This window comes from Arvicola amphibius, chromosome 7 (genome assembly GCF_903992535.2).
Source record: "Arvicola amphibius chromosome 7, mArvAmp1.2, whole genome shotgun sequence".
Classification (NCBI taxonomy): Eukaryota; Metazoa; Chordata; class Mammalia; order Rodentia; family Cricetidae; genus Arvicola; species Arvicola amphibius.
This window is the reverse complement of record NC_052053.1, coordinates 25,957,946-25,967,695: the sequence shown is the minus strand read 5'-3', so window position 1 is coordinate 25,967,695 and position 9,750 is coordinate 25,957,946. Positions and strand designations below refer to the sequence as shown.

The following is a 9,750-nucleotide window of genomic DNA, read 5'->3' as shown; positions in this document are numbered from 1 at the left end:
TGCCTGACCTACAATCAAGGATAGGAGATTCAGGAAGTACTTATTATTTATGATAGCTGATAATAAGCATTTATAAATTAGGATATTGTGATATTCTGATAATTTTTTACTCAGAATCATAGGCTTAGAAGACTTCATGAAAACGGTTGGATGTATGACCCTTTAGTGCAAACATTCAAAAATTTATCCCCACTTATTGCTCAAATTGCAAAATAATGCACTGGCTTTTCATGTGTTCAAAGCTCACATCAAGAAAAATATTAATGGTTTTCTCCATTGAGCCCTTTCCTTTCAACCTCCCTCACCCAAGAATTAAGCAATCCAATTGAACTGGAAACAGCATCTACATGAAGTTTCTAAGCTATGCCACCTTCATGTTAGAAGTAGAGAGACTGGCAAAAGGTTTATAAGTAACTTAGAAAAGATACGACTTCAAAAACTACAGATTCAGGACTTAAACGAGGGCAAAGCACACCCGCCATCAATATCAAAAGCACTATACTAAAGGACTCTTGTTATTTATGAAAATTTGAGGTGTGATAAAAATTAAAATTGATTCCCTTACTACACTTTTAGTATAATTATTAACATATATTTAAACCACAGCAGGAAAATGTAGGTCAAAGAGTAGAAATGAGGAAATACCTCAATTCAGTGAATTTTGGACCTTACTATTGGGATTGGACTAAAATGTTGACGAGACTTTCACTGCACATGCTCAGTAGGCACAAAGGCAAAGAAAACACACAGAACTGAGAGTATTGGATTCAAGTAGTACAGAGGTTGTATGTAAGAGAAGCCAGGTCACTTGATAACATCTTATTAAGTGCGGTGAAGACTAACCTAGAAGAGAAGCAAACGACAATGCACTGAGGTCAACAAGAAGAAGACAGAAGTAAATTCTTGAATGATTCCAAAAGAACACACCTAATATTGAAGTGCAATTCAGAAAACAGAGAAATAATACTAAGGAAAAACTAAACTGAAATACTGAAAATGAAAAATTCATTAAGTCAAATAAAAGTCTCTGTGGAATGTCTCACAAACAGAATGAATCAAAGGCAACAGAATACCAAAAAAAAAAAAAAAAAAGAAAGAAAACTGTTAGTAACACAAGGGAACTGGAGGCTCTAAAAAGGAGAGAGTAGACAAAAATGCCCATCACCTCAGAGACTCAAAAGCAGAGGTTGATGTTCCAAGGCTTCAGTGGCAGCATGGTTTCATTTTCATTGTTTTGTATAGTTTTATTATTTTTCTTATATTCAGAAGAGAAGATGAGCAGGCCAGGAGGCAGATAGAGGTAAGAAAGCATGATTTCCCTCTAGCACTTTCCAGAGACACTTCCTGTGAGAATGTGCTTGATATCCAAACACACTGATCTGGTTGGTAATAATGCATAAGTTGTTCTGAGGTTTCCCAGTGAGATTTTTTTATACTTCATTATATACATATTTTATTTCACAATTCAAAAAAGCTAAGCATAGCTAAGAATCTGACATAGAATTAAATGGCAGATAATCCTATAATTTTCCAGTTAATACCACCTTTCACTTTCTCAAGAATGCAATTCTTGGTTCTGTCTGCTGTGCCCTAGAGGATGTCTTACTTCCTTGGGACACTGTCTTATCATCTGAACCAGAGACCTAGACCCCATTCTCTTCATCTTAGAGTATTTGTTTGATGGGTGTTTCCTTAGTTAAAATGCTCAGATATCATTTAAAAATCTCCCAACATATGTTCCATTGCACGAAAGTTGTTCGAGTTTGTCCCAGTGTTGGCTGGTAACAGATACTGGGTGGGACTAGTGGCACTGCCTCTATTGCTTTAATTCAGACTCAAATAGCTGAGTAGTTATTCCTAGAAACTCTCTTTACCTCCGAAGTATAAAGAAAATGAAGCATGCATATGGTCAGGTTTGTTTTTGTCACACAGTTTGTGATTTTCTTGTCTGCTGTGTCCCAGTGTGAAAAGAACATGTACAAATATGCACTGTGTATCTGGATTTCTATGTACATGCATACAATATGTATCCGATATAAATATCATATGAGTGATTGTAGCTTGAATAACAAAATCTCAGAGACAAACATTGGGGTTCAACCTGAAGATCATACAATCAAAGCAGCCACCACTAGAAAGAACATTTACCTCTACTAAATCTTCAGACTGAATGGGTGACATCCTGTCTCCATAAATCCTCAAACTCCACATTCCATTGAGCTCCTGTCTCTTTCCCTTTATATTCCTCTCTCCACCCAGCCATCTCGCTCCTGTCTCCACCTCCCTGGTACTGGGATAAAAAATGTGTGATCCAAGTGCTGAGATACCTTTTGTGTGTACTCTGTTTCGCTTTTAGACAGATTCAATCTTGTGTAGCCCAGGGTGGCCTAGAACTCACAGAGATCTGTCTGCCTCTGTTTCCCAAGTCCTGGAATTACAGGTGTGGCCACCACTACCTGGTCTGTATGGCTGACTAGTATGACTGATTTGCCCTCTTAACTTTGGGCAAGATTTATTTATTAAAACATGAACAATATACAATTATCAGTGATATCAAAAAATACAATTTTCTAAAGCTATTATAGAAACAGAGATATGAATTTGAACACAAAATAGTCTAATTTATTGTGCTAGTCATTCAAATGTAAAATATTAACCTTTCAATCTTAAGGATTCTAGTAAAGGTTTTAGGTATAAGGTATTTTTAGAAAAGGGAGGAACATTCCATGAATAGGATCCAATATAGCAAAAATGCTATGATTTTTAGTTAGACAAGAACTTCTTACAGAAGAACTCTCTACATTCTTGTTTCAATTCTTATTCTAAATTGATCTTTAATTAAATGGCCCTTTGGAATGCTGAGCCCTTTCACATTGAGTCTCTATTTTAAGAGATCAGTGAACAATATTTTAACCTTCATTTCCTCCTAGTGTATTAACCAGCTAGTTTCTTCTTGGATACTTTAATGTCTTTCTTTCTTTCTTTCTTTAAAGATTACAGATAGAATCTCTTAGTCATTTCATCATTATTAGTACTTAAAAAATAACACAAATGAGATATTTTCCCTTTGTTATTGTTTGCTCAAATAAGAGCAAACATGAGTTTCTAAACATAGGAAGCCTTAAAAGAATAGTGTATTCCAGAGCTTATGTGTCCTTCATATCCTAAAATATTATCTGTATAACCACTGCTGCATTGTACTTGACCCGTGATTCCATTGCTAAGTCTGCTAATATTTGGCAGTGACTACTGAGGTTAACAAGATACCACACCATCTCTAGTAAGGTAATTAAAAACATGTGAAAACATCCTTTAACTTACTCGAAACCTGGAAAGCTTATTGATTACACCCTGACCACGGCTCCTAGTGAACAGAGTCTGGTTACATTGAATTGTGAGACAGCACATGGTTAAGAAAAGCCAATGTAATTCTTAGACCCAGTGGGAAAATCTCGAGTCATGAAAGTCAGCGGTGAGGATTCTTCATCTCTACTATGGTTATGTAAAAACACACATTCATTAGCCCAGTTATTCACTGGATTGCTTGATTTCTTATTTAATATTTTGATGTTTGCATATTCTAGATACGAATCTCAATCAGATATATAAATATCAAAGGTTTTCCCCAAGTTCCATAGGCTGCCTCTTTATTGGAATAACTGTTCCTTTGACTGCACTTGAGCCCCTTAAACGTGTGAGGTCCCACTGATCAGTTGTTAACATTGTTCCCTGGGCAACTGGTGTCCTTTTCAGAAGGTCCTTGCCTGTGCCTATACCTTGAAGTGTTGTCTCTGTTGATTACTTTAACAGAGCTTCAAGGCTTATGTTAGAGTTTTGATTTATTTGAAGTTGCTTCTTAAAAAGGATGAGAATTTGTGGTCTAGTTGCAGCCTTTTATATGTGGGATTACAATTTTCTCAACACCATTTGTTGAAGAATCAACCTTTTATCTAATATACATTTTTGGCCTTTTTGTCAAAAGTACTCTGTCTATAGCTGCATGGATGCATGAGTTTCTGTCTGAGTCCTCTATTTGTCTTGTAAACCAGTCTACTTTCTTCCAGCACTATGCTGTTGCCATCACTATGATCTACTTTATAACTTTAAATTATGTATAGTGAGCATTATCTTTCCCAGGGTTCTTTTGGCTATCCATGGTCTTTCATACATCCCAATGAGCTTTAAGAGTATTTTTCCGGCTATGAATCGTGGTAGTGGAATATGGATGGGAACTCTATAAAATCTACAGACAGCTTTGGCAGCAGAAACACATCCATACCGTTAACTCTGTGTCTGTGAGCTTAGGAAGTCATTCCATATTCTAGTTTTTTTTTCCAGTTCTTTTCATCCCTGTTTTGAGGTTTTCATTGGATATTATAATTCTTTGGATAGGATTATTCCTAGGAAGCTTTAGAAGCAACTGAAAGTGGGCTTATAACTCCACATGTCAGGTATTATTATGTTAAAAGGCTACTGATTTTGTTTGTTGATTTCACTTACTACCACAGTATTGAAAACTTCTAAAAGCTTTAAGACTTTGTAGGTGTTGTCAGAGTCTTTTATGTAGAGAATCATGCCATTTACAAATGAGAATTCATCACACTTTTCCTTTTTAATATACATACACCTTTCATTCATTTTCTTTGCTTATTTTATTGGCAAAGGACTTGTAGTAGAATAGAAATAAGAATAAAGAGAGTGGACATCCTTGTCTTATTCTTGATTAGTATTTTCTTCATTTAGTATAAATGGGAAGGCACTTCTCAAACAGTGTAATACAAACGACCAATAAACATATGAATGATGTTCAACCTCATTAGTCATTGGAGAAACCTAAATTAAAAATTTCATTGACTATATCTCCTCCCATTCAAATTGAGAGTCATGAAGAAAACAAATAACAACTAATGAGGGCAATTTGGTGAAGAAAAGTGAACCCCTATACAGTGCTAGTGGGAATGCAAGCTGGTACAGGTACTATGAAAGTCAATAAAAAGGTTTCCCAAAAATTTTAAAAAGAGATCTTCCATACAACTGAACTATATCATTCCTAGATATTGACCAAAAGACTCTAAGTAAACATATCACAGAATTACTCACACATAAGCATTCACAATGCCTAAGTTATGGAACCAGTTTATGGACCCAATAGCAGAGCAATAGATAAAGAAAATAAAGCATGACACTTTATTAACACTTCATTTTTTTCTTCCATAAAGAAAAATGAAATTAAGCTTTGCAGGAAATAGATCTAACTGAGGATAGACATACAAGTTAATTAAGCCAGTCTCAGAAGCACAAATACTGCATGTTTTTTTTCTCACTCATGGGTTCTCAACCCTGTCTCTGCCACAAGACATCAGTCATTGCGAAAACTCCAGTGCTACTCAAAATCTGAATGGATCAGTGCCCAGGAAACTCCCACTATGCTAGTTGCTCTGCAAAGTATATGCCAAAGTCTAGCCCTGCTCACCCTACATTACCAAATCAAGATCTCCTTAAATACTCAACTCACAAATCAGCAACAATATTCTCCAAGACTGAATTCCTTGAAGGTGCAGTTCTAGGAATTTTATAGAGTCCTTGATTAATGAAGAACCCATGTGCAAACCAGATCAGGGTTTTACCATTTATTGGCTTGTTGTTCAGTTTACAAATCTTAGTAGAACTAAAAATAATCTTAGAAACAAAAGCAAAGTTGGAGGCCATTCTCCAGTTTCATGTCTGGAATGGATGTTGCAGTTTTCAAAGGCATATTATTGGTAGCAAAGCAGAGATACTGAAATGAAGGGGGTAGAAGAGACTTCAGAAAAAAAAATTACTAATTTGTTGCAAACTGTGGAAAAAATAACATGGTAATTTAATGGGGAAAATCCTTTTTTCAAAAATAGTTCTGAATGGCTCAATATTTATTTACAATAAGAACAAATTAGCTATAATCATATCAAATGCTATTTATAAAAACTGAGTAAATAGTAAAAGAGTTGAATAGATACTTCCATGACGAATTTCAAATAAGCCTTAATGACTTCACACCACTTATCCCTCAGATTTCTAGAGGTAGGAAAACCCAAATAAAGACAGAAGACATGGTTCTTGGTGAGGGTTCTTCCGGGTGAACAGCCCTCCTGTCGCTTTACAGTGAAGGAGAAGAGATGTCTCTAAGTTCTCTCCCTCATCTTATGAGGGCAATGTCCATTTGTGAGTGTAGCCCTATGGTCTCAGCACCATCCTACTGGGGACTAGGATTTCAGGAAATGAGTTTTCAGGAGACACATATATTTGATTCATATCACTTGCTAGCTAAAACTTAAAAATTGCTAAGTGTTGAGAATATAGAGCACCTGGAATTCAGATACTCTCATAAAAAGCAAGGAATGAAATGGTAATAGCTAGCAAAAGATTTTTTAACAAAATTTTAACAATATTTTGTTAAATTAAATATGCATTACTGTACTGAGTGGCCATCCACTCAGAGATATTTCAATGAAAGGAATGAAGCTTTTCCACATAGGAGTAATAATGTTCCTGAAAACTTCATTAATAGTAGATGAAAATCAGAGCTTACAGTAATGGGTAAACAAATGATCAATCAACTCAATATGATGGAACATGTTTTATGCTAAGTGAAAATAAGCTAAAAACAAAAGACAATATTCTATTTATATAAAGTAATAAAAAGAAAAGGAAAAGAGAACAAATTTTGCCAGTGGTTAGATTAGGAAAAAAAATTGACCAGAAAGAACCACAAGAGACACTGGGAGCAACAGAATTGTTCCGTGTCCCTGATTGTGCTGTGACTTATGTGGCTGTACATATTTTTAAAATTCAGAGCATACAATTAAACTTGTGACTTTTTGTGAAAACAGGAAGTTAACGAAACTGATAGGAAGATAGGAAGTGAACGCATTTAGCTCTCCAAGTATCTCTTTGCACTGTTTTTTTTTTTTTTTTTTTTTTTTTTTTTGCCATGCTAACCAAGAAAAATATTACCTATCCTGAGAGTCCTGGAAATCCAGGCCTCTTGGAAAAAATGTAAACATTAGGAACCATTTCCACTTTTTCGAAACTGATTTTGACTCTGAAAACTGGTTAGGAGCCTAAGAACTCTATTGAGATGGGATAAAAGAGTAGATGTAGCTAGGAGGATTTGGTTTCTGGTTGTGGCAAATATGGTCTGCCGTTTATATTGAAACTGGGTAATTAAGGAGACATGACCAGTGTCTTCTGCTTTTATTTCTCCTGTGTACACACGGAGCAGGAAATACTTAACTAACAATACTCCTCGTTCTTGATGCTGTACTCAACTTCCAAACAGATCAGGGAAGGTTGGCAATAGTTCCTGAGTCTTCGTCGCTGTTGTCTTTGTCTTCTATATCTGTCTCTGTTTAACATATCATATATCATATGCAAATTTCAATGATACTTCTTACAATTAAGAAAGTTTACAACATTTAAACGTGAATTAACTACAATTTTGTTCTAAAATTCAAATGAAATGCTTTTGATACATGAATATATTTAGTTAACTATTGCATGGTTTTGGCAGACAGTGAAAAAAATAAGACAGTATTTAGAAAGCATTTTTCATTTTACTCCAGATGAGAAAACAAAGAAAGTTCTAACAAGAACTCCGTTCTTTTATCTCAAGAAAGGAGAATTAAATAAACCTTAAGTCCTAATTTGAAATTTGAGTTGATTGAGCTAAAAATATCACATTTGGCATTTTAGCTTTTGCTAGCTCTGTTCCTTCTTCCCCCTGTCGCTGTGTAGAGAGCCATTTCATTTTTTCCATACAGTCTTCTTTTCTGTGTATCTTGCTGTTGCCATTCAAACCAGGGGGAGCTCAGTCGTCAGCAGTAATGTGGTTTCGGGACAGACAGACAAAGGAGTGTTTTGATTCTCTTGCCACCTTTCCCCTTCTGTCCCAATTTTCTATTTCTCTATTTTATTCTTCCATGTTTTTAATACAAAAAGGAGAAAATGGTAATGTTTGCATGGTGAAGGCAAATCTTTGCAAAACCTGTGATAATTACAGGCATATGTTAAAATTTTCAGTAATTTTGTACAAATTGATTGGCTTCCATACATTCAGGCAGTTTTTAAATCTATATTTGACTTTTTCATACTCTTCTTTTTGTATTTTATATTTATATTTGATTTTAATTACACACTTTATTTTATAACAGACAAGTCAATGCTCTTTGTTCTTTCAGAGGAGAAGAAATGTCTTTCTTCTAGCTACTGGACATTTACATTTAGTGTTTTGAAAACACTAAAGATATTTATAAATTTTTTAAATTAGTTAATTTCATTCAAGTGAACTTTAGAAACTCATATAAAGAAGTAGAAATCAAAATGCTGTAAACCAATGAGTTTATAATCTTTAATATACTCTGGAAGTCAAAACGTCAAAATGTAAAGCATGTCAAGGAGAACATTGGAAATTTTATTTTCTTGAAAACTGGCAAACTTAACCCCTTTTTCTTCTATCTTCGTGAAAAAAACTCTGTATTTCTAGAACTCTTTCAGACCCTTTAATAATAAGCCACAGCCCCCTTTCAGCTGGTGGAAAAGCTGGCCTCACAGGGCAAACAATGCTTCTTGGTTTGAGAAGAGGGGGAGCGAAAGGCCAAAGGGTAAATTCCACTTGTAGCATGCTACATTCTTCTGTGGGCAGAGCGGCTGCTGGAATGGTCAACAGCCTTTATTCCATCAGACTGGCTGGTTGCTAATGGGATCAGCTTCCTCTGGGTATGACAGAGCAGTCGTTTTGAGAACCTCAATGTATCGATAAGTTGAGGCAAGTTGGCCCATGTCTTGGTTGTTTTAGGTTTATGGTTTCTGTATTTGCTTGACAAAAATCTGCTCTGTGAGATATTGTCTTTGTTTAATTCAGCGTGTAGGAAGAGAGGAGGGTGTGAAGAAAAAGTCTGTGAAAGAGTTTGTTTATAACATTTGTTCTTATTGTTTAGAAGAATTTTTAAGCCATTATGGGAAAGGCCAAAAATAAAGAGAATGGATAATTATGAAACAATGTTTTGAAGAGTCCTTTTGAGAATAGGGTTTGAAAAAAATTAAAAAAGAAGCCAGTTAAAAAGAATGTGTCCCAAATCCAGGTTTCCTAGCTAATTAGATTCTGGCAGAAGTTACACACTAAAGCATTCTTAAAAACATTTGGGAATTGTCTGAAATCTCTCTACAGGGGACTGCATTGGCGAGCACAGACCCAATAGTGGAGAAAATGAAAAATCAATAAGTCTTTGGAAGTCAGAACCAGAAGCATTCTTGTCCTATCCATGCCCTTGGGATGTGTCTTTTACATATTAATTTGAAGAAATAAAACTTTAAGACCAAGAGAGGATTATCAAATGTGGTAAAATATATATTGTTTTGATTCATAGCAATTTTTAGTTATTATGCTCAATAGACATTGATGACATTTACCTGTGATGGGAAAATATTTGGGGGCAGTGATTAATTAGAAGCCTTTTCAGGGAAAGCATAAAAAGCATGCTTGGAGGTTATTTATGAGGGGTTTTCTCCCACTGATCTTAGTGGGAGGGTAATATTTTGAAATTCATTATTTCCTCTTTAAATCCATCTTTATTGTCCTTCTCTCTCACACACATGCTTATCTCTAATGTGATGATATGCTAGGTCTGACTGCCATTTTTTAAACTATTGTAGATTGAGCATCTTTCATAGCAGAGATCAATTTTGTTGCTATTCTAAAGGTTAGATGCCTAA

The 9,750-nt window shown here is 35.1% G+C and overlaps 1 long non-coding RNA gene across 1 annotated transcript; it reads left to right on the top strand.

Moving 5' to 3' along the window:
* The first annotated feature begins 1,100 nt into the window (after positions 1 to 1,100).
* On the top strand, positions 1,101 to 9,361 carry LOC119818407. Its single transcript, XR_005286107.1, has 2 exons — positions 1,101 to 1,300; positions 9,206 to 9,361. It is a non-coding gene; the product is annotated as an uncharacterized LOC119818407 (long non-coding RNA).
* Positions 9,362 to 9,750: the final 389 nt, after the last annotated feature.